Here is a 22,945-nt window from a genome sequence, read left to right as displayed (position 1 = left end):
CACTTAATTCAACTCGGAATTGATTGAAACTTGTTCCATTTCGAAGGTATCAAAGTGTAGATTACAACGGAAGAAACGGAGATGAAAAACTCCATGTATTTTGAAAATTATGGTGCAAATAGTTAGACTCGCGCTTTGGTCCAGCAGTTTACATACCTACCTCCAATTGAATGACAATAACTCACTCAATTAAACTTGGAATTCATTGAAATTTATTCCATTTCGTAGGAGTCGAAGTGTAGTTTAAAAGGAAAGAAACGGTGATGAAAAACTCCAAGTATTTTGAGAGTTATGATGGAAATAGTTAGACTCGAGCTTTGGTCTAGCGGTTTACAGACCTACCTCCGATTGAAGCACCGTAACTCATTCAATTCCACTTGGAATTTGTTGAAATTTGTTCCATTTCGAAGGAGTCGAAGTGTAGTTTCAAACGGAAGAAACGGAGATGAAAAAAGCCAAGTATTTTGAGAGTTATGGTGGAAATAATTAGACTCGCGCTTTGGTCTAGCAGTTTACAGACATACATCCGATTGATTGACCATAACTCACTTAATTCAACTCGGAATTGATTGAAACTTCTTCCATTTCGAAGGTATCGAAGTGTAGATTACAACGGAAGAAACGGAGATGAAAAACTCCATTTATTTTGAAAATTATGGTGGAAATAGTTAGACTCGCGCTTTGGTCCAGCAGTTTACATACCTACCTCCGATTGAATGACCATAACTCACTCAATTCAACTAGTAATTCATTGAAATTTGTTCGATTTTGAAGGGGTCAAATTGTGGTTTAAAACGGAAAAAACGGAGCTGAAAAACTCCTAGTATTTTTAGAGTTATGATGGAAATATACAGACTCGCGCTTTGGTCTAGCAGTTTACAGACCTACCTCCGATTGATTGACCGTAGCTCACTCAATTCAACTCAGAATTAATTCAAATTCATCCAAATTCAGAGATGTCGAAGTGTAGTTAAAAACGGAAGAAACAGAGATGAAAAACTTCAAGTATTTTAAGAGTTATGATGGAAATAGTTAGACTCGTGCTTTCGCCTAGCAGTTTACAGAACTAACTCCGATTGAATGACCATATCTCACTCAATTCAACTCGGAATTTATTGAAATTTGTTCAATTTCAAAGGAGTCGAAGTTTAGTTTAAAAAGGAAGAAACGGAGATGAAAAAAGCCAAGTAATTTAAGAGTTATGGTGGAAATAGTTAGACTCGCACTTTGGTCTAGCAGTTATAGACGTAGCTCCGATTGATTGACCATAACTCACTCAATTCAACTCGGAATTGATTCAAATTCATGCCATTTCAAAGATGTCGAAGTGTAGTTGAAAGCGGAAGAAACGGAGATGAAAAACTCCAAGTATTTTAAGAGTTATGATGGAAATAGTTAGACTCGAGCTTTCGCCTAGCAGTTTAAAGACCTACCTCCGATTGAATGACCATAACTCACTCAATTCAACTCGGGATTCATTGAAATTTGATCAATTTCGAAGGAGTCGAAGTGTAGTTCAAAACGGAAGAAACGGAGATGAAAAAAGCTAAGTATTTTGAGCGTTATGGTGGAAATAGTTAGACTCGCGCTTTGGTCTAGCAGTTTACAGACCTACTTCCGATTGATTGACCATAACTCACTTAATTCAACTCGGAATTGATTGAAATCTGTTCCATTTCGAAGGTATCGAAGTGTAGATTACAACGGAGGAAACGGAGATGAAAAACTCCATGCATTTTGAAAACTATGGTGGAAATAGTTAGACTCGCGCTTTGGTCCAGCAGTTTGCATACCTACCTCCGATTGAATGACCATAACTCACTCAATTCAACTAGTAATTAATTGAAATTTGTTCCATTTTGAAGGACTCAAAGTGTAGTTTAAAACGGAAGAAGCGAAGATGAAAAAACCAAGTATTTTGAGAGTTATGGTGGAAATAGTTAGACTCGTGCTTTGGTCTAGCAGTTTACAAACCTACCTCCGATTGAATGACCATAACTCACTCAATTCAACTCGGAATTCATTGAAATTTGTTCCATTTCGAAGGTATCGAAGTGTAGATTACAACGGAAGAAACGAAGATGAAAACACATTGTATTTTGAAAGTTATGGTGGAAATATTTAGACTCGTGCTTTGGTCTAGCAGTTTACATACCTACCTCCGATTGAATGACCATAACTCACTCAATTCAACTCGTAATTCATTGAAATTTGTTACACTTTGAAGGAGTCGAAATGTAGTTTAAAACGGAAGAAACGGAGATGAAAAATTCGAAGTATTTTGAGAGTTATGGTGGAAATAGGTAGACTCGCGCTTTGGTCTAGCAGTTTACATACCTACCTCCGATTGAATGACCATATCTCACTCAATTCAACTCGGAATTTATTGAAATTTGTTCAATTTCAAAGGAGTCGAAGTTTAGTTTAAAACGGAAGAAACGGAGATGAAAAAAGCCAAGTAATTTAAGAGTTATGGCGCAAATAGTTAGACTCGCACTTTGGTCTAGCAGTTTACAGACGTAGCTCCGATTGATTGACCATAACTCACTCAATTCAACTCGGAATTGATTCAAATTCATGCCATTTCAAAGATGTCGAAGTGTAGTTGAAAGCGGAAGAAACGGAGATGAAAAACTCCAAGTATTTTAGGAGTTATGATGGAAATAGTTAGACTCGAGCTTTCGCCTAGCAGTTCACAGACCTACCTCCGATTGAATGACCATAACTCACTCAATTCAACTCGGGATTCATTGAAATTTGATCAATTTCGTAGGAGTCGAAGTGTAGTTCAAAACGGAAGAAACGGAGATGAAAAAAGCTAAGTATTTTGAGAGTTATGGTGGAAATACTTAGACTCGCGCTTTGGTCTAGCAGTTTACAGACGTAGCTCCGATTGAATGACCATAACTCACTCAATTCAACTAGTAATTAATTGAAATTTGTTCCATTTTGAAGGACTCAAAGTGTAGTTTAAAACGGAAGAAGCGAAGATGAAAAAACCAAGTATTTTGAGAGTTATGGTGGAAATAGTTAGACTCGTGCTTTGGTCTAGCAGTTTACATACCTACCTCCGATTGAATGACCATAACTCACTCAGTTCAACTCGGAATTCATTGAAATTTGTTCCATTTCGAAGGTATCGAAGTGTAGATTACAACGGAAGAAACGAAGATGAAAACACATTGTATTTTGAAAGTTATGGTGGAAATATTTAGACTCGTGCTTTGGTCTAGCAGTTTACATACCTACCTCCGATTGAATGACCATAACTCACTCAATTCAACTCGTAATTCATTGAAATTTGTTACACTTTGAAGGAGTCGAAATGTAGTTTAAAAAGGAAGAAACGGAGATGAAAAACTCGAAGTATTTTGAGAGTTATTGTGGAAATAGTTAGACTCGCGCTTTGGTCTAGCAGTTTATAGACTTGCCTCCGATTGGATGACAATAACTCACTCAATTAAACTCGGAATTCCTTGAAATTTGATCCATTTCGAAGGTATCAAAGTGTAGTTTAAAAGGGAAGAAACGGAGATGAAAAACACAATGTATTTTGAAAGTTATGGTGGAAATAGTTAGACTCGCGCTTTGGTCTAGCAGTTTACATACCTACCTCCGATTGAATGACCATAATTCACTCAATTCAACTCGAAATTCATTGAAATTTGTTCCATTTTGAAGGAGTCGAAGTGTAAGTTAAAACGGAATAAACGGAGATGAAAAACTCCAGTATTTTGAGAGTTATGGTAGAAATAGTTAGACTCGCGCTTTGGTCTAGCAGTTTACAGACCTACCTCCGATTGAATGACAATAACTCACTCAATTAAACTCGGAATTCATTGAAATTTATTCCATTTCGTAGGAGTCGAAGTGTTGTTTAAAAGGGAAGAAACGGAGATGAAAAACTCCAAGTAATTTGAGAGTTATGATGGAAATAGTTAGACTCGAGCTTTGGTCTAGCAGTTTACAGACCTACCTCCGATTGATTGACCATAACTCCCTTAATTCAACTCGGAATTGATTGAAATTAGTTCCATTCCGAAGGTATCGAAGTGTAGATTACAACGGAAGAATCGGAGATGAAAAAAGCTAAGTATTTTGAGAGTCATTGTGGAAATAGTTTGACTCGCGCTTTGGTCTAGAAGTTTAGAGACCTACCTCCGATTGATTGACCATAACTCACTTAATTCAACTCGGAATTCATTGAAATTTGTTCCATTTCAAACCAATCAAAGTTTAGTTTCCAACGGAGAAAACGGAGATGAAAAACACAATGTATTGTGAAAGTTATGGTGGAAATAGTTAGACTCGCGCTATGGTCTAGCAGTTTACATTCCTACCTCCGATTGAATGACCATAACTCACTCAATTCAACTCGGAATTCTTTGAAATTTGTTCCATTTCGAAGGTATCGAAGTGTAGATTACAACGGAAGAAACGAAGATGAAAAACACAAGGTATTTTGAAACTTATGGTGGAAATAGTTAGACTCGTGCTTTGGTCTAGCAGTTTACATACCTACCTCCGATTGAATGACCATAACTCACTCAATTCAACTCGTAATTCATTAAAATTTGTTCCACTTTGAAGGAGTCGAAATGTAGTTTTAAACGAACCAAACAGAGATGAAAAACTCCAAGTATTTTGAGAGTTATGGTGAAAATAGTTAGACTCGCGCTTTGGTCTAGTAGTTTACAGACCTACCTCCGATTGAATGACAATAACTCACTCAATTAAAGTTGGAATTCCTTGAAATTTGATCCATTTCGAAGGTATCAAAGCGTAGTTTAAAAGGGAAGAAACGGAGGTGAAAAACACAATGTATTTTGAAAGTGATGGTGGAAATAGTTAGACTCGCGCTTTGGTCTAGCAGTTTACAAACCTACCTCCGATTGAATGACCATAACTCACTCAATTCAACTCGTAATTAAATGAAATTTGTTCCATTTTGAAGGAGTCTAAGTGTAGTTTAAAACGGAAGAAACGGAGATGAAAAACTCCAAGTATTTTGAGAGTTATGGTGGAAATAGTTAGACTTGCGCTTTGGTCTAGCAGTTTACAGACCTACCTCCGATTGAATGACAATAACTCACTCAATTAAACTCGGAATTCATTGAAATTTATTCCATTTCGTAGGAGTCGAAGTGTAGTTTAAAAGGGAAGAAACGGAGATGAAAAACTCCAAGTATTTTGAGAGTTCTGATGGAAATAGTTAGACTCTAGCTTTGGTCTAGCAGTTTACAGACCTACCTCCGATTGAAGCACCATAACTCATTCAATTCTACTTGGAATTTGTTGAAATTTGTTCCATTTCGAAGGAGTCGAAGTGTAGTTTAAAACGGAAGAAACGGAGATGAAAAAAACCAAGTATTTTGAGAGTTATGGTGGAAATAATTAGACTCGCGCTTTGGTCTAGCAGTTTACAGACCTACATCCGATTGATTGACCATAACTCACTTAATTCAACTCGGAATTGATTGAAACTTGTTCCATTTCGAAGGTATCAAAGTGTAGATTACAACGGAAGAAACGGAGATGAAAAACTCCATGTATTTTGAAAATTATGGTGCAAATAGTTAGACTCGCGCTTTGGTCCAGCAGTTTACATACCTACCTCCGATTGAATGACAATAACTCACTCAATTAAACTTGGAATTAATTGAAATTTATTCCATTTCGTAGGAGTCGAAGTGTAGTTTAAAAGGAAAGAAACGGTGATGAAAAACTCTAAGTATTTTGAGAGTTATGATGGAAATAGTTAGACTCGAGCTTTGGTCTAGCGGTTTACAGACCTACCTCCGATTGAAGCACCGTAACTCATTCAATTCCACTTGGAATTTGTTGAAATTTGTTCCATTTCGAAGGAGTCGAAGTGTAGTTTCCAACGGAAGAAACGGAGATGAAAAAAGCCAAGTATTTTGAGAGTTGTGGTGGAAATAATTAGACTCGCGCTTTGGTCTAGCAGTTTACAGACCTACCTCCGATTGATTGACCATAACTCACTTAATTCAACTCGGAATTGATTGAAACTTGTTCCATTTCGAAGGTATCGAAGTGTAGATTACAACGGAAGAAACGGAGATGAAAAACTCCACGTATTTTGAAAATTATGGTGGAAATAGTTAGACTCGTCCTTTCGTCCAGGAGTTTACATACCTACCTCCGATTGAATGACCATAACTCACTCAATTCAACTACTACTTCATTGAAATTTGTTCGATTTTGAAGGAGTCAAATTGTGGTTTAAAACGGAAAAAACGGAGCTGAAAAACTCCAAGTATTTTGAGAGTTATAATGGAAATATATAGACTCGCGCTTTGGTCTAGCAGTTTACAGACCTACCTCCGATTGATTGACCATAACTCACTCAATTCAACTCAGAATTAATTCAAATTCATCCCAATTCAGAGATGTCGAAGTGTAGTTAAAAACGGAAGAAACAGTGATGAAAAACTTCAAGTATTTTAAGAGTTATGATGGAAATAGTTAGACTCGTGCTTTCGCCTAGCAGTTTACAGAACTACCTCCGATTGAATGACCATATCTCATTCAATTCAACTCGGAATTTATTGAAATTTGTTCAATTTCAAAGGAGTCGAAGTTTAGTTTAAAACGGAAGAAAAAGAGATGAAAAAAGCCAAGTAATTTAAGAGTTATGGCGGAAATAGTTAGACTCGCACTTTGGTCTAGCAGTTTACAGACGTAGCTCCGATTGATTGACCATAACTCACTCAATTCAACTCGGAATTGATTCAAATTCATGCCATTTCAAAGATGTCGAAGTGTAGTTGAAAGCGGAAGAAACGGAGATGAAAAACTCCAAGTATTTTAGGAGTTATGATGGAAATAGTTAGACTCGAGCTTTCGCCTAGCAGTTTACAGACCTACCTCCGATTGAATGACCATAACTCACTCAATTCAACTCGGGATTCATTGAAATTTGATCAATTTCGAAGGAGTCGAAGTGTAGTTCAAAACGGAAGAAACGGAGATGAAAAAAGCTAAGTATTTTGAGAGTTATGGTGGAAATACTTAGACTCGCGCTTTGGTCTAGCAGTTTACAGACCTACATCCGATTGATTGACCATAACTCACTTAATTCAACTCGGAATTGATTGAAATCTGTTCCATTTCGAAGGTATCGAAGTGTAGATTACAACGGAGGAAACGGAGATGAAAAACTCCATGCATTTTGAAAACTATGGTGGAAATAGTTAGACTCGCGCTTTGGTCCAGCAGTTTGCATACCTACCTCCGATTGAATGACCATAACTCACTCAATTCAACTAGTAATTAATTGAAATTTGTTCCATTTTGAAGGACTCAAAGTGTAGTTTAAAACGGAAGAAGCGAAGATGAAAAAACCAAGTATTTTGAGAGTTATGGTGGAAATAGTTAGACTCGTGCTTTGGTCTAGCAGTTTACATACCTACCTCCGATTGAATGACCATAACTCACTCAGTTCAACTCGGAATTCATTGAAATTTGTTCCATTTCGAAGGTATCGAAGTGTAGATTACAACGGAAGAAACGAAGATGAAAACACATTGTATTTTGAAAGTTATGGTGGAAATATTTAGACTCGTGCTTTGGTCTAGCAGTTTACATACCTACCTCCGATTGAATGACCATAACTCACTCAATTCAACTCGTAATTCATTGAAATTTGTTACACTTTGAAGGAGTCGAAATGTAGTTTAAAACGGAAGAAACGGAGATGAAAAACTCGAAGTATTTTGAGAGTTATGGTGGAAATAGTTAGACTCGCGCTTTGGTCTAGCAGTTTATAGACTTGCCTCCGATTGGATGACAATAACTCACTCAATTAAACTCGGAATTCCTTGAAATTTAATCCATTTCGAAGGTATCAAAGTGTAGTTTAAAAGGGAAGAAACGGAGATGAAAAACACAATGTATTTTGAAAGTTATGGTGGAAATAGTTAGACTCGCGCTTTGGTCTAGCAGTTTACATACCTACCTCCGATTGAATGACCATAATTCACTCAATTCAACTCGAAATTCATTGAAATTTGTTCCATTTTGAAGGAGTCGAAGTGTAAGTTAAAACGGAATAAACGGAGATGAAAAACTCTAGTATTTTGAGAGTTATGGTGGAAATAGTTAGACTCGCGCTTTGGTCTAGCAGTTTACAGACCTACCTCCGATTGAATGACAATAACTCACTCAATTAAACTCGGAATTCATTGAAATTTATTCCATTTCGTAGGAGTCGAAGTGTTGTTTAAAAGGGAAGAAACGGAGATGAAAAACTCCAAGTATTTTGAGAGTTATGATGGAAATAGTTAGACTCGAGCTTTGGTCTAGCAGTTTACAGACCTACCTTCGATTGAAGCACCATAACTCATTGAATTCCACTTGGAATTTGTTGAAATTTGTTCCATTTCGAAGGAGTCGAAGTGTAGTTTAAAACGGAAGAAATGGAGATGAAAAAAGCCAAGTATTTTGAGAGTTATGGTATAAATAATTAGACTCGCACTTTGGTCTAGCAGTTTACAGACCTACATCCGATTGATTGACCATAACTCACTTAATTTAACTCGGAATTGATTGAAACTTGTTCCATTTCGAAGGTATCGAAGTGTAGATTACAACGGAAGAAACGGAGATGAAAAAACCAAGTATTTTGAGAGTTATAGTGGAAATAGTTAGATTCGCGCTTTGGTCTAGCAGTTTACAGACCTACATCCGATTGATTGACCATAACTCACTTAATTCAACTCGGAATTATTTCAAATTCATCCCAATTCAGAGATGTTGAAGTGTAGTTAAAAACGGAAGAAACAGAGATGAAAAACTTCAAGTATTTTAAGAGTTACGATGGAAATAGTTAGACTCGTGCTTTCGCCTAGCAGTTTACAGAACTAACTCCGATTGAATAACCATAACTCACTCAATTCAACTCGGAATTGATTGAAATTTGTTCAATTTCAAAGGAGTCGAAGTTTAGTTTAAAACGGAAGAAACGGAGATGAAAAAAGCCAAGTATTTTAAGAGTTATGGTGCAAATAGTTAGACTCGCACTTTGGTCTAGCAGTTTACAGACGTAGTTCCGATTGATTGACCATAACTCACTCAATTCAACTCAGAATTGATTCAAATTCATGCCATTTCAAATATGTCGAAGTGTAGTTGAAAGCGGAAGAAACAGAGATGAAAAACTCTAAGTATTTTAAGAGTTATGATGGAAATAGTTAGACTCAAGCTTTCGCCTAGCGGTTTACGGACCTACCTCCGATTGGATGACCATAACTCACTCAATTCAACTCGGGATTCATTGAAATTTGATCCATTTCGAAGGAGTCAAAGTGTAGTTTAAAACGGAAGAAACGGAGATGAAAAATGCCAAGTATTTTGAGAGTTATGGTGGAAATAGTTAGCCTCGCGCTTTGGTCTAGCAGTTTGCAGACGTACATCCGATTGATTGACCATAACTCAGTTAATTTAACACGGAATTGATTGAAATATGTTCCATTTCGAAGGTATCGAAGTGTAGATTACAATGGACGAAACGGAGATGAAGAACTCCATGTATTTTGAAAACTATGGTGGAAATAGTTAGACTCGCGCTTTGGTCCAGTAGTTTAGATACCTACCTCCGATTGAATAACCATAACTCACTCAATTCAACTAGTAATTAATTCAAATTTGTTCCATTTTGAAGGAGTGAAAGTGTAGTTTAAAACGGAAGAAACGAAGATGAAAAAAGCCAAGTATTTTCAGACTTATGGTGGAAATAGATAGACTCGCGCTTTGGTCTAGCAGTTTACAGACCTACCTCCGATTGAATGACAATAACTCATTCAATTAAACTCAAAATTCCTTGAAATTTGATCCATTTCGAAGGTATCAAAGTGTAGTTTAAAAGGGAAGAAACGGAGATGAAAAACATAATGTATTTTGAGAGTTATGGTGGAAATAGTTAGACTCGCGCTTTGGTCTAGCAGTTTATAGACCTACCTCCGACTGAATGACAATAACTCACTCAATTAAACTTAGAATTCATTAAAATTTGTTCCATTTCGATGGTATCGAAGTGTAGATTACAACGGAGGAAACGGAGATGAAAAACTCCATGTATTTTGAAAACTATGGTGGAAATAGTTAGACTCGCGCTTTGGTCTAGCAGTTTACATACCTCCCTCCGATTGAATGACCATAACTCACTCAATTCAACTAGTAATTAATTGAAATTTGTTCCATTTTGAAGGAGTGAAAGTGTAGTTTAAAACGGAAGAAACGAAGATGAAAAAAGCTAAGTATTTTCAGACTTATGGTGGAAATAGATAGACTCGCGCTTTGGTCTAGCAGTTTACAGACCTACATCCGATTGATTGACCATACTCACTTAATTCAACTCGGAATTGATTGAAATTTGTTCCATTTCGAAGGTATCGAAGTGTAGATTACAACGGAAGAATCGGAGATGAAAAAAGCCAAGTATTTTGAGAGTCATTGTGGAAATAGTTAGACTCGCGCTTTGGTCTAGAAGTTTAGAGACCTACCTCCGATTGATTGACCATAACTCACTTAATTCAACTCGAAATTCATTGAAATTTGTTCCATTTCGAAGGTATCAAAGTTTAGTTTCCAACGGAAGAAACGGAGATGAAAAACACAATGTATGACTCGCGCTTTGGTCTAGCAGTTTACATACCTACCTCCGATTGAATGACCATAACTCACTCAATTCAACTCGGAATTCATTGAAATTTGTTCCATTTCGAAGGTATCGAAGTGTAGATTACAACGGAAGAAACGGAGATAAAAACACAATGTATTTTGAAAGTTATGGTGGAAATAGTTAGACTCGTGCTTTGGTCTAGCAGTTTACATACCTACTTCCGATTGAATGACCATAACTCACTAAATTCAAATCGTAATTCATTGAAATTTGTTCCATTTTGAAGGAGTCAAAATGTAGTTTAAAACGGAAGAAACGGAAATGAAAAACTCCCAGTATTTTGAGAGTTATGGTTGAAATAATTAGACTCGCACTTTGGTCTAGCAGTTTACAGACGTTGCTCCGATTGATTGACCGTAACTCACTCAATTCAACTCGGAATTAATTCAAATTCATTCTATTTCGAAGATGTCGAAGTGTAGTTGAGAGCGGAAGAAACGGAGATGAAAAACTCCAACTATTTTAAGAGTTATGATGGAAATAGTTACACTCGAGCTTTCGCCTAGCAGTTTTCAGACCTACCTCCGATTGAATGACCATACCTCACTCAATCGAACTCAGAATTCATTGAAATTTCTTCCATTTTGAAGGAGTCGAAGTGTAGTTTAAAACGGAAGAAACAGAGATGAAAAAAGCCAAGTATTTTGAGAGTTATGGTTGGAAAAGTTAGACTCGCGCTTTGGTCTAGCAGTTTAGAGACCTACTATGACTCACTCAATTCAACTCGGAATTCATTGATATTTGATCCATTTCGAAGGTATCGAAATGTCGTTTACAACGGAAGAAACGGAGATGAAAAACTCCATGTCTTTTGAAAGTTATGGTGGAAATAGTTAGACTCGCGCTTTGGTCTAGCAGTTTACATACCTACCTCTGATTCAATGACCATAACTTACTCAATTCAACTTGTAATTCGTTGAAATTTGTTCCATTTCGAAGGAGTCAAAGTGTAGTTTAAAACGGAAGAAACGGAGATGAAAAACTCAAGGTATTTTGAGAGTTATGATGGAAAAAGTTAGACTCGCGCTTTGGTCTAGCAGTTTAGAGACCTACTATGACTCACTCAATTCAACTCGGAATTCATTGAAATTTGATTGATTTCGAAGGTATCGAAGTGTCGTTTACAACGGAAGAAACGGAGATGAAAAACTCCATGTCTTTTGAAAGTTATGGTGGAAATAGTTAGACTCGCGCTTTGATCCAGCAGTTTACATACCTACCTCTGATTCAATGACCATAACTTACTCAATTCAACTAGTAATTCGTTGAAATTTGTTCCATTTTGAAGGAGTCAAAGTGTAGTTTAAAACGGAAGAAACGGAGATGACAAACTCCAAGTATTTTGAGAGTTATGATGGAAATAGTCAGACTCGCGCTTTCACCTAGCAGTTTACAGACCTACCTCCGATTGAATGACAATAACTCACCAAATTCAACTCGGAATTCATTGAAATTTATTCGATTTCGAAGGAATCGAAATGTAGTTTAAAACGGAAGAAACGGAGATGAGAAAAGCCAAGTATTTTGGGAGTTACGGTGGAAATAGTTAGACTCGAGCTTTGGTCTAGCAGTTTACAGACCTACCTCCGATTCAAGCACCATAACTCATTCAATTCCACTTGGAATTTGTTGAAATTTGTTCCATTTCGAAGGAGTCGAAGTGTAGTTTAAAACGGAAGAAACGGAGATGAAAAAAGCCAAGTATTTTGAGAGTTATGGTGGAAATAATTAGACTCGCGCTTTGGTCTAACAGTTTACAGACCTACATCCGATTGATTGACCATAACTCACTTAATTCAACTCGGAATTGATTGAAACTTGTTCCATTTCGAAGGTATCAAAGTGTAGATTACAACGGAAGAAACGGAGATGAAAAACTCCATGTATTTTGAAAATTATGGTGCAAATAGTTAGACTCGCGCTTTGGTCCAGCAGTTTACATACCTACCTCCAATTGAATGACAATAACTCACTCAATTAAACTTGGAATTCATTGAAATTTATTCCATTTCGTAGGAGTCGAAGTGTAGTTTAAAAGGAAAGAAACGGTGATGAAAAACTCCAAGTATTTTGAGAGTTATGATGGAAATAGTTAGACTCGAGCTTTGGTCTAGCGGTTTACAGACCTACCTCCGATTGAAGCACCGTAACTCATTCAATTCCACTTGGAATTTGTTGAAATTTGTTCCATTTCGAAGGAGTCGAAGTGTAGTTTCAAACGGAAGAAACGGAGATGAAAAAAGCCAAGTATTTTGAGAGTTATGGTGGAAATAATTAGACTCGCGCTTTGGTCTAGCAGTTTACAGACATACATCCGATTGATTGACCATAACTCACTTAATTCAACTCGGAATTGATTGAAACTTGTTCCATTTCGAAGGTATCGAAGTGTAGATTACAACGGAAGAAACGGAGATGAAAAATTCCATTTATTTTGAAAATTATGGTGGAAATAGTTAGACTCGCGCTTTGGTCCAGCAGTTTACATACCTACCTCCGATTGAATGACCATAACTCACTCAATTCAACTAGTAATTCATTGAAATTTGTTCGATTTTGAAGGGGTCAAATTGTGGTTTAAAACGGAAAAAACGGAGCTGAAAAACTCCTAGTATTTTTAGAGTTATGATGGAAATATACAGACTCGCGCTTTGGTCTAGCAGTTTACAGACCTACCTCCGATTGATTGACCGTAGCTCACTCAATTCAACTCAGAATTAATTCAAATTCATCCCAATTCAGAGATGTCGAAGTGTAGGTAAAAACGGAAGAAACAGAGATGAAAAACTTCAAGTATTTTAAGAGTTATGATGGAAATAGTTAGACTCGTGCTTTCGCCTAGCAGTTTACAGAACTAACTCCGATTGAATGACCATATCTCACTCAATTCAACTCGGAATTTATTGAAATTTGTTCAATTTCAAAGGAGTCGAAGTTTAGTTTAAAACGGAAGAAACGGAGATGAAAAAAGCCAAGTAATTTAAGAGTTATGGTGGAAATAGTTAGACTCGCACTTTGGTCTAGCAGTTATAGACGTAGCTCCGATTGATTGACCATAACTCACTCAATTCAACTCAGAATTGATTCAAATTCATGCCATTTCAAAGATGTGGAAGTGTAGTTGAAAGCTGAAGAAACGGAGATGAAAAACTCCAAGTATTTTAAGAGTTATGATGGAAATAGTTAGACTCGAGCTTTCGCCTAGCAGTTTAAAGACCTACCTCCGATTGAATGACCATAACTCACTCAATTCAACTCGGGATTCATTGAAATTTGATCAATTTCGAAGGAGTCGAAGTGTAGTTCAAAACGGAAGAAACGGAGATGAAAAAAGCCAAGTATTTTGAGCGTTATGGTGGAAATAGTTAGACTCGCGCTTTGGTCTAGCAGTTTACAGACCTACTTCCGATTGATTGACCATAACTCACTTAATTCAACTCGGAATTGATTGAAATCTGTTCCATTTCGAAGGTATCGAAGTGTAGATTACAACGGAGGAAACGGAGATGAAAAACTCCATGCATTTTGAAAACTATGGTGGAAATAGTTAGACTCGCGCTTTGGTCCAGCAGTTTGCATACCTACCTCCGATTGAATGACCATAACTCACTCAATTCAACTAGTAATTAATTGAAATTTGTTCCATTTTGAAGGACTCAAAGTGTAGTTTAAAACGGAAGAAGCGAAGATGAAAAAACCAAGTATTTTGAGAGTTATGGTGGAAATAGTTAGACTCGTGCTTTGGTCTAGCAGTTTACAAACCTACCTCCGATTGAATGACCATAACTCACTCAATTCAACTCGGAATTCATTGAAATTTGTTCCATTTCGAAGGTATCAAAGTGTAGATTACAACGGAAGAAACGAAGATGAAAACACATTGTATTTTGAAAGTTATGGTGGAAATATTTAGACTCGTGCTTTGGTCTAGCAGTTTACATACCTACCTCCGATTGAATGACCATAACTCACTCAATTCAACTCGTAATTCATTGAAATTTGTTACACTTTGAAGGAGTCGAAATGTAGTTTAAAACGGAAGAAACGGAGATGAAAAATTCGAAGTATTTTGAGAGTTATGGTGGAAATAGGTAGACTCGCGCTTTGGTCTAGCAGTTTACATACCTACCTCCGATTGAATGACCATATCTCACTCAATTCAACTCGGAATTTATTGAAATTTGTTCAATTTCAAAGGAGTCGAAGTTTAGTTTAAAACGGAAGAAACGGAGATGAAAAAAGCCAAGTAATTTAAGAGTTATGGCGCAAATAGTTAGACTCGCACTTTGGTCTAGCAGTTTACAGACGTAGCTCCGATTGATTGACCATAACTCACTCAATTCAACTCGGAATTGATTCAAATTCATGCCATTTCAAAGATGTCGAAGTGTAGTTGAAAGCGGAAGAAACGGAGATGAAAAACTCCAAGTATTTTAGGAGTTATGATGGAAATAGTTAGACTCGAGCTTTCGCCTAGCAGTTCACAGACCTACCTCCGATTGAATGACCATAACTCACTCAATTCAACTCGGGGTTCATTGAAATTTGATCAATTTCGTAGGAGTCGAAATGTAGTTCAAAACGGAAGAAACGGAGATGAAAAAAGCTAAGTATTTTGAGAGTTATGGTGGAAATACTTAGACTCGCGCTTTGGTCTAGCAGTTTACAGACCTACATCCGATTGATTGACCATAACTCACTTAATTCAACTCGGAATTGATTGAAATCTGTTCCATTTCGAAGGTATCGAAGTGTAGATTACAACGGAGGAAACGGAGATGAAAAACTCCATGCATTTTGAAAACTATGGTGGAAATAGTTAGACTCGCGCTTTGGTCCAGCAGTTTGCATACCTACCTCCGATTGAATGACCATAACTCACTCAATTCAACTAGTAATTAATTGAAATTTGTTCCATTTTGAAGGACTCAAAGTGTAGTTTAAAACGGAAGAAGCGAAGATGAAAAAACCAAGTATTTTGAGAGTTATGGTGGAAATAGTTAGACTCGTGCTTTGGTCTAGCAGTTTACATACCTACCTCCGATTGAATGACCATAACTCACTCAGTTCAACTCGGAATTCATTGAAATTTGTTCCATTTCGAAGGTATCGAAGTGTAGATTACAACGGAAGAAACGAAGATGAAAACACATTGTATTTTGAAAGTTATGGTGGAAATATTTAGACTCGTGCTTTGGTCTAGCAGTTTACATACCTACCTCCGATTGAATGACCATAACTCACTCAATTCAACTCGTAATTCATTGAAATTTGTTACACTTTGAAGGAGTCGAAATGTAGTTTAAAAAGGAAGAAACGGAGATGAAAAACTCGAAGTATTTTGAGAGTTATGGTGGAAATAGGTAGACTCGCGCTTTGGTCTAGCAGTTTATAGACTTGCCTCCGATTGGATGACAATAACTCACTCAATTAAACTCGGAATTCCTTGAAATTTGATCCATTTCGAAGGTATCAAAGTGTAGTTTAAAAGGGAAGAAACGGAGATGAAAAACACAATGTATTTTGAAAGTGATGGTGGAAATAGTTAGACTCGCGCTTTGGTCTAGAAGTTTAGAGACCTACCTCCGATTGATTGACCATAACTCGCTTAATTCAACTCGGAATTCATTGAAATTTGTTCCATTTCAAACCAATCAAAGTTTAGTTTCTAACGGAGAAAACGGAGATGAAAAACACAATGTATTGTGAAAGTTATGGTGGAAATAGTTAGACTCGCGCTATGGTCTAGCAGTTTACATTCCTACCTCCGATTGAATGACCATAACTCACTCAATTCAACTCGGAATTCTTTGAAATTTGTTCCATTTCGAAGGTATCGAAGTGTAGATTACAACGGAAGAAACGAAGATGAAAAACACAAGGTATTTTGAAACTTATGGTGGAAATAGTTAGACTCGTGCTTTGGTCTAGCAGTTTACATACCTACCTCCGATTGAATGACCATAACTCACTCAATTCAACTCGTAATTCATTAAAATTTGTTCCACTTTGAAGGAGTCGAAATGTAGTTTTAAACGAACCAAACAGAGATGAAAAACTCCAAGTATTTTGAGAGTTATGGTGAAAATAGTTAGACTCGCGCTTTGGTCTAGTAGTTTACAGACCTACCTCCGATTGAATGACAATAACTCACTCAATTAAAGTTGGAATTCCTTGAAATTTGATCCATTTCGAAGGTATCAAAGCGTAGTTTAAAAGGGAAGAAACGGAGGTGAAAAACACAATGTATTTTGAAAGTGATGGTGGAAATAGTTAGACTCGCGCTTTGGTCTAGCAGTTTACAAACCTACCTCCGATTGAATGACCATAACTCACTCAATTCAACTCGTAATTAAATGAAATTTGTTCCATTTTGAAGGAGTCTAAGTGTAGTTTAAAACGGAAGAAACGGAGATGAAAAACTCCAAGTATTTTGAGAGTTATGGTGGAAATAGTTAGACTTGCGCTTTGGTCTAGCAGTTTACAGACCTACCTCCGATTGAATGACAATAACTCACTCAATTAAACTCGAAATTCATTGAAATTTATTCCATTTCGTAGGAGTCGAAGTGTAATTTAAAAGGGAAGAAACGGAGATGAAAAACTCCAAGTATTTTGAGAGTTCTGATGGAAATAGTTAGACTCGAGCTTTGGTCTAGCAGTTTACAGACCTACCTCCGATTGAAGCACCATAACTCATTCAATTCCACTTGGAATTTGTTGAAATTTGTTCCATTTCGAATGAGTCGAAGTGTAGTTTAAAATGGAAGAAACGGAGATGAAAAAAGCCAAGTATTTTGAGTGTTATGGTGGAAATAATTAGACTCGCGCTTTGGTCTAGCAGTTTACAGACCTACATCCGATTGATTGACCATAACTCACTTAATTCAACTCGGAATTGATTGAAACTTGTTCCATTTCGAAGGTATCAAAGTGTAGATTACAACGGAAGAAACGGAGATGAAAAACTCAATGTATTTTGAAAATTATGGTGCAAATAGTTAGACTCGCGCTTTGGTCCAGCAGTTTACATACCTACCTCCGATTGAATGACAATAACTCACTCAATTAAACTTGGAATTAATTGAAATTTATTCCATTTCGTAGGAGTCGAAGTGTAGTTTAAAAGGAAAGAAACGGTGATGAAAAACTCTAAGTATTTTGAGAGTTATGATGGAAATAGTTAGACTCGAGCTTTGGTCTAGCGGTTTACAGACCTACCTCCGATTGAAGCACCGTAACTCATTCAATTCCACTTGGAATTTGTTGAAATTTGTTCCATTTCGAAGGAGTCGAAGTGTAGTTTCAAACGGAAGAAACGGAGATGAAAAAAGCCAAGTATTTTGAGAGTTGTGGTGGAAATAATTAGACTCGCGCTTTGGTCTAGCAGTTTACAGACATACATCCGATTGATTGACCATAACTCACTTAATTCAACTCGGAATTGATTGAAACTTGTTCCATTTCGAAGGTATCGAAGTGTAGATTACAACGGAAGAAACGGAGATGAAAAACTCCATGTATTTTGAAAATTATGGTGGAAATAGTTAGACTCGTGCTTTCGTCCAGGAGTTTACATACCTACCTCCGATTGAATGACCATAACTCACTCAATTCAACTACTACTTCATTGAAATTTGTTCGATTTTGAAGGAGTCAAATTGTGGTTTAAAACGGAAAAAACGGAGCTGAAAAACTCCAAGTATTTTGAGAGTTATAATGGAAATATATAGACTCGCGCTTTGGTCTAGCAGTTTACAGACCTACCTCCGATTGATTGACCATAACTCACTCAATTCAACTCAGAATTAATTCAAATTCATCCCAATTCAGAGATGTCGAAGTGTAGTTAAAAACGGAAGAAACAGAGATGAAAAACTTCAAGTATTTTAAGAGTTATGATGGAAATAGTTAGACTCGTGCTTTCGCCTAGCAGTTTACAGAACTACCTCCGATTGAATGACCATATCTCATTCAATTCAACTCGGAATTTATTGAAATTTGTTCAATTTCAAAGGAGTCGAAGTTTAGTTTAAAACGGAAGAAAAAGAGATGAAAAAAGCCAAGTAATTTAAGAGTTATGGCGGAAATAGTTAGACTCGCACTTTGGTCTAGCAGTTTACAGACGTAGCTCCGATTGATTGACCATAACTCACTCAATTCAACTCGGAATTGATTCAAATTCATGCCATTTCAAAGATGTCGAAGTGTAGTTGAAAGCGGAAGAAACGGAGATGAAAAACTCCAAGTATTTTAGGAGTTATGATGGAAATAGTTAGACTCGAGGTTTCGCCTAGCAGTTTACAGACCTACCTCCGATTGAATGACCATAACTCACTCAATTCAACTCGGGATTCATTGAAATTTGATCAATTTCGAAGGAGTCGAAGTGTAGTTCAAAACGGAAGAAACGGAGATGAAAAAAGCTAAGTATTTTGAGAGTTATGGTGGAAATAATTAGACTCGCGCTTTGGTCTAGCAGTTTACAGACCTACATCCGATTGATTGACCATAACTCACTTAATTCAACTCGGAATTGATTGAAACTTGTTCCATTTCGAAGGTATCAAAGTGTAGATTACAACGGAAGAAACGGAGATGAAAAACTCAATGTATTTTGAAAATTATGGTGCAAATAGTTAGACTCGCGCTTTGGTCCAGCAGTTTACATACCTACCTCCGATTGAATGACAATAACTCACTCAATTAAACTTGGAATTAATTGAAATTTATTCCATTTCGTAGGAGTCGAAGTGTAGTTTAAAAGGAAAGAAACGGTGATGAAAAACTCTAAGTATTTTGAGAGTTATGATGGAAATAGTTAGACTCGAGCTTTGGTCTAGCGGTTTACAGACCTACCTCCGATTGAAGCACCGTAACTCATTCAATTCCACTTGGAATTTGTTGAAATTTGTTCCATTTCGAAGGAGTCGAAGTGTAGTTTCAAACGGAAGAAACGGAGATGAAAAAAGCCAAGTATTTTGAGAGTTGTGGTGGAAATAATTAGACTCGCGCTTTGGTCTAGCAGTTTACAGACATACATCCGATTGATTGACCATAACTCACTTAATTCAACTCGGAATTGATTGAAACTTGTTCCATTTCGAAGGTATCGAAGTGTAGATTACAACGGAAGAAACGGAGATGAAAAACTCCATGTATTTTGAAAATTATGGTGGAAATAGTTAGACTCGTGCTTTCGTCCAGGAGTTTACATACCTACCTCCGATTGAATGACCATAACTCACTCAATTCAACTACTACTTCATTGAAATTTGTTCGATTTTGAAGGAGTCAAATTGTGGTTTAAAACGGAAAAAACGGAGCTGAAAAACTCCAAGTATTTTGAGAGTTATAATGGAAATATATAGACTCGCGCTTTGGTCTAGCAGTTTACAGACCTACCTCCGATTGATTGACCATAACTCACTCAATTCAACTCAGAATTAATTCAAATTCATCCCAATTCAGAGATGTCGAAGTGTAGTTAAAAACGGAAGAAACAGAGATGAAAAACTTCAAGTATTTTAAGAGTTATGATGGAAATAGTTAGACTCGTGCTTTCGCCTAGCAGTTTACAGAACTACCTCCGATTGAATGACCATATCTCATTCAATTCAACTCGGAATTTATTGAAATTTGTTCAATTTCAAAGGAGTCGAAGTTTAGTTTAAAACGGAAGAAAAAGAGATGAAAAAAGCCAAGTAATTTAAGAGTTATGGCGGAAATAGTTAGACTCGCACTTTGGTCTAGCAGTTTACAGACGTAGCTCCGATTGATTGACCATAACTCACTCAATTCAACTCGGAATTGATTCAAATTCATGCCATTTCAAAGATGTCGAAGTGTAGTTGAAAGCGGAAGAAACGGAGATGAAAAACTCCAAGTATTTTAGGAGTTATGATGGAAATAGTTAGACTCGAGGTTTCGCCTAGCAGTTTACAGACCTACCTCCGATTGAATGACCATAACTCACTCAATTCAACTCGGGATTCATTGAAATTTGATCAATTTCGAAGGAGTCGAAGTGTAGTTCAAAACGGAAGAAACGGAGATGAAAAAAGCTAAGTATTTTGAGAGTTATGGTGGAAATAATTAGACTCGCGCTTTGGTCTAGCAGTTTACAGACCTACATCCGATTGATTGACCATAACTCACTTAATTCAACTCGGAATTGATTGAAACTTGTTCCATTTCGAAGGTATCAAAGTGTAGATTACAACGGAAGAAACGGAGATGAAAAACTCAATGTATTTTGAAAATTATGGTGCAAATAGTTAGACTCGCGCTTTGGTCCAGCAGTTTACATACCTACCTCCGATTGAATGACAATAACTCACTCAATTAAACTTGGAATTAATTGAAATTTATTCCATTTCGTAGGAGTCGAAGTGTAGTTTAAAAGGAAAGAAACGGTGATGAAAAACTCTAAGTATTTTGAGAGTTATGATGGAAATAGTTAGACTCGAGCTTTGGTCTAGCGGTTTACAGACCTACCTCCGATTGAAGCACCGTAACTCATTCAATTCCACTTGGAATTTGTTGAAATTTGTTCCATTTCGAAGGAGTCGAAGTGTAGTTTCAAACGGAAGAAACGGAGATGAAAAAAGCCAAGTATTTTGAGAGTTGTGGTGGAAATAATTAGACTCGCGCTTTGGTCTAGCAGTTTACAGACATACATCCGATTGATTGACCATAACTCACTTAATTCAACTCGGAATTGATTGAAACTTGTTCCATTTCGAAGGTATCGAAGTGTAGATTACAACGGAAGAAACGGAGATGAAAAACTCCATGTATTTTGAAAATTATGGTGGAAATAGTTAGACTCGTGCTTTCGTCCAGGAGTTTACATACCTACCTCCGATTGAATGACCATAACTCACTCAATTCAACTACTACTTCATTGAAATTTGTTCGATTTTGAAGGAGTCAAATTGTGGTTTAAAACGGAAAAAACGGAGCTGAAAAACTCCAAGTATTTTGAGAGTTATAATGGAAATATATAGACTCGCGCTTTGGTCTAGCAGTTTACAGACCTACCTCCGATTGATTGACCATAACTCACTCAATTCAACTCAGAATTAATTCAAATTCATCCCAATTCAGAGATGTCGAAGTGTAGTTAAAAACGGAAGAAACAGAGATGAAAAACTTCAAGTATTTTAAGAGTTATGATGGAAATAGTTAGACTCGTGCTTTCGCCTAGCAGTTTACAGAACTACCTCCGATTGAATGACCATATCTCATTCAATTCAACTCGGAATTTATTGAAATTTGTTCAATTTCAAAGGAGTCGAAGTTTAGTTTAAAACGGAAGAAAAAGAGATGAAAAAAGCCAAGTAATTTAAGAGTTATGGCGGAAATAGTTAGACTCGCACTTTGGTCTAGCAGTTTACAGACGTAGCTCCGATTGATTGACCATAACTCACTCAATTCAACTCGGAATTGATTCAAATTCATGCCATTTCAAAGATGTCGAAGTGTAGTTGAAAGCGGAAGAAACGGAGATGAAAAACTCCAAGTATTTTAGGAGTTATGATGGAAATAGTTAGACTCGAGGTTTCGCCTAGCAGTTTACAGACCTACCTCCGATTGAATGACCATAACTCACTCAATTCAACTCGGGATTCATTGAAATTTGATCAATTTCGAAGGAGTCGAAGTGTAGTTCAAAACGGAAGAAACGGAGATGAAAAAAGCTAAGTATTTTGAGAGTTATGGTGGAAATACTTAGACTCGCGCTTTGGTCTAGCAGTTTACAGACCTACATCCGATTGATTGACCATAACTCACTTAATTCAACTCGGAATTGATTGAAATCTGTTCCATTTCGAAGGTATCGAAGTGTAGATTACAACGGAGGAAACGGAGATGAAAAACTCCATGCATTTTGAAAACTATGGTGGAAATAGTTAGACTCGCGCTTTGGTCCAGCAGTTTGCATACCTACCTCCGATTGAATGACCATAACTCACTCAATTCAACTAGTAATTAATTGAAATTTGTTCCATTTTGAAGGACTCAAAGTGTAGTTTAAAACGGAAGAAGCGAAGATGAAAAAACCAAGTATTTTGAGAGTTATGGTGGAAATAGTTAGACTCGTGCTTTGGTCTAGCAGTTTACATACCTACCTCCGATTGAATGACCATAACTCACTCAGTTCAACTCGGAATTCATTGAAATTTGTTCCATTTCGAAGGTATCGAAGTGTAGATTACAACGGAAGAAACGAAGATGAAA

Source organism: Tasmannia lanceolata, unplaced genomic scaffold, assembly GCF_043159265.1.
Source record: "Tasmannia lanceolata isolate RefF3 unplaced genomic scaffold, GAP_Taslan_0.1 ptg000018l, whole genome shotgun sequence".
Taxonomy (NCBI): Eukaryota; Viridiplantae; Streptophyta; class Magnoliopsida; order Canellales; family Winteraceae; genus Tasmannia; species Tasmannia lanceolata.
The sequence above is the reverse complement of the archived record's forward strand: the minus strand, read 5'-3'. Positions refer to the sequence as shown.